The sequence below is a fragment of the Heptranchias perlo genome, chromosome 2 (assembly GCF_035084215.1).
Source record: "Heptranchias perlo isolate sHepPer1 chromosome 2, sHepPer1.hap1, whole genome shotgun sequence".
Taxonomy (NCBI): Eukaryota; Metazoa; Chordata; class Chondrichthyes; order Hexanchiformes; family Hexanchidae; genus Heptranchias; species Heptranchias perlo.
In genome coordinates, this window is record NC_090326.1 from 162,132,765 (window position 1) to 162,136,593 (window position 3,829).

Sequence of the window (3,829 nt, forward strand, 5' to 3'; positions counted from 1 at the left end):
AGGTGTATGGATGTTTGCTGCCACTCCTCCCCCTGAGGTGCAATTGGTTTTGAGCCCAAAGACTGAGGGCCCCATGGGCCCTGCGCCCAGTCGTCTGATCTCCGCCTGGGGCAGGTCGGGCGAGATCTGCGATTGACTCCCTGCAACCCCTGGGTTCAAGGAGAGGTCAGAAAAATCAGACAAGGGTTCAGTCCGGACCACCGCTGAGAGCAAATGATCGGAGCCAGACAGGAAGTGCAGAGAAGAAACAGAGAAAGGTGAGAGACCTGGAATACCGAGAGGGGGACCCGGAATACCGAGAAGGGGACCCGGAATACCGAGAGGGGGACCCGGAATACCGAGAGAGACACGGAATACAGAGAGAGGGACACAGAATACAGAGAGAGGGACACAGAATACAGAGAGAGAGGGACCCGGAATACCGAGAGAGACACGGAATACCGAGAGAGAGGGACCCGGAATACCGAGAGAGACACGGAATACCGAGAGAGAGGGACCCGGAATACCGAGAGAGAGACACGGAATACTGAGAGAGAGGGACGCGGAATACCGAGAGAGACATGGAATACCGAGAGAGAGGGACCCGGAATACCGAGAGAGAGACACGGAATACTGAGAGAGAGGGACGCGGAATACCGAGAGAGACATGGAATACCGAGAGAGAGGGACCCGGAATACCGAGAGAGAGACACGGAATACTGAGAGAGAGGGACGCGGAATACCGAGAGAGACATGGAATACCGAGAGAGAGGGACCCGGAATACCGAGAGAGACATGGAATACCAAGAGAGAGGGACCCGGAATACCGAGAGAGACACGGAATACCAACAGAGAGGGACCCGGAATACAGAGAGAGACATGAAATACCAAGAGAGAGAGGGACCCGGAATACCGAGAGAGACACGGAATACCAAGAGAGAGAGGGACCTGGAATACCAAGAGAGACACGGAATACCAAGAGAGAGAGGGACCCGGAATACCGAGAGAGACACGGAATACCAAGAGAGAGAGGGACCTGGAATACCGAGAGAGAGGGACCCGGAATACCGAGAGAGACACGGAATACTGAGAGGGACACAGAATACTGAGAGAGAGAGACCAGGAATACTGAGAGGGACACAGAATACCGAGAAAGAGGGACCCGGAATACCGAGAAAGAGGGACCCGGAATACCGAGAGAGAGGGACCCGGAATACCGAGAGAGAGGGACCCGGAATACCGAGAGAGACACGAAATACCGAGAGAGACACGGAATACTGAGAAAGAGGGACCCGGAATACAGAGAGGGACCCGGAATACTGAGAAAGAGGGACCCGGAATACAGAGAGGGACCCGGAATACTGAGAGAGAGGGACCCGGAATACTGAGAGAGAGAGACCCGGAATACTGAGAGAGAGAGACCCGGAATACTGAGAGGGACACAGAATACCGAGAGAGAGGGACCCGGAATACTGAGAAAGAGGGACCCGGAATACAGAGAGGGACCCGGAATACTGAGAGAGAGGGACACAGAATACCGAGAGAGAGGGACCCGGAATACTGAGAGAGAGAGACCCGGAATACTGAGAGGGACACAGAATACCGAGAGAGAGGGACCCGGAATACCGAGAAAGAGGGACCCGGAATACCGAGAGAGAGGGACCCGGAATACCGAGAGAGAGGGACACGGAATACTGAGGGAGACACGGAATACCGAGAGAGACACGGAATACTGAGAAAGAGGGACCCGGAATACAGAGAGGGACACGGAATACTGAGAAAGAGGGACACAGAATACTGAGAGAGAGGGACCCGGAATACCGAGAGAGAGGGACCCGGAATACTGAGAGAGAGGGACCCGGAATACTGAGAGAGAGGGACCCGGAATACTGAGAGAGAGGGACACAGAATACTGAGAGAGAGGGACCCGGAATACCGAGAGAGAGGGACCCGGAATACCGAGAGAGAGGGACCCGGAATACCGAGAGAGAGGGACCCGGAATACAGAGAGAGACACGGAATACTGAGAGAGAGGGACACAGAATACCGAGCGAGAGGGACACAGAATACCGAGAGAGAGGGACCCGGAATACCGAGAGAGAGGGACACGGAATACCGAGAGAGAGGGACACGGAATACCGAGAGAGAGGGACACGGAATACCGAGAGAGAGGGACACGGAATACCGAGAGAGAGGGACACGGAATACCGAGAGAGAGGGACACGGAATACCGAGAGAGAGGGACCCGGAATACCGAGAGAGAGGGACCCGGAATACCGAGAGAGAGGGACACGGAATACCGAGAGAGAGGGACCCGGAATACCGAGAGAGACACGGATTACTGAGAGGGACCCGGAATACTGAGAGAGGGACACAGATACTGAGAGAGACACGGATTACTGAGAGGGACCCGGAATACTGAGAGAGAGGGACCCGGAATACTGAGAGAGAGGGACCCGGAATACCGAGAGAGACACGGATTACTGAGAGAGACACGGATTACTGAGAGGGACACAGAATACTGAGAAAGCGGGACTCGAACCCATGACCTTTCTGACCCAGAGGCGGGAGTGCTACCCACTGAGCCACTGTTCATAAAATATAAAGGGAATTGCCACAAGCAGCACTCACTTTTCTCAATAAACAAGGCAAGGCAGGTGTATGGATGTTTGCTGCCACTCCTCCCCCTGAGGTGCAATTGGTTTTGAGCCCAAAGACTGAGGGCCCCATGGGCCCTGCGCCCAGTCGTCTGATCTCCGCCTGGGGCAGGTCGGGCGAGAGCTGCGATTGACTCCCTGCAACCCCTGGGTTCAAGGAGAGGTCAGAAAAATCAGACAAGGGTTCAGTCCGGACCACCGCTGAGAGCAAATGATCGGAGCCAGACAGGAAGTGCAGAGAAGAAACAGAGAAAGGTGAGAGACCCGGAATACCGAGAGGGGGACCCGGAATACCGAGAGGGGGACCCGGAATACCGAGAGGGGGACCCGGAATACCGAGAGGGGGACACGGAATACAGAGAGAGAGACACGGAATACAGAGAGAGGGACACAGAATACAGAGAGAGGGACACAGAATACCGAGAGAGAGGGACCCGGAATACCGAGAGAGACACGGAATACCGAGAGAGAGGGACACGGAATACCGAGAGAGAGGGACCCGGAATACCGAGAGAGAGGGACGCGGAATACCGAGAGAGACATGGAATACCAACAGAGAGGGACCCGGAATACAGAGAGAGACATGAAATACCAAGAGAGAGAGGGACCCGGAATACCGAGAGAGACACGGAATACCAAGAGAGAGAGGACCTGGAATACCGAGAGAGACACGGAATACCAAGAGAGAGAGGGACCCGGAATACCGAGAGAGACACGGAATACCAAGAGAGAGAGGGACCTGGAATACCGAGAGAGACACGGAATACTGAGAGGGACACAGAATACTGAGAGAGAGAGACCCGGAATACTGAGAGGGACACAGAATACCGAGAGAGAGGGACCCGGAATACCGAGAAAGAGGGACCCGGAATACCGAGAGAGAGGGTCCCGGAATACAGAGAGGGACCCGGAATACCGAGAGAGAGGGACCCGGAATACCGAGAGAGAGGGACACAGAATACTGAGAGAGAGGGACACAGAATACTGAGAGAGAGGGACCCGGAATACTGAGAGAGAGGGACCCGGAATACCGAGAGAGAGGGACCCGGAATACAGAGAGAGACACGGAATACTGAGAGAGAGGGACCCGGAATACAGAGAGGGACACGGATTACTGAGAGAGACACAGAATACTGAGAGAGGGACACAGAATACTGAGAGAGAGGGACACAGAATACTGAGAGGGACCCGGA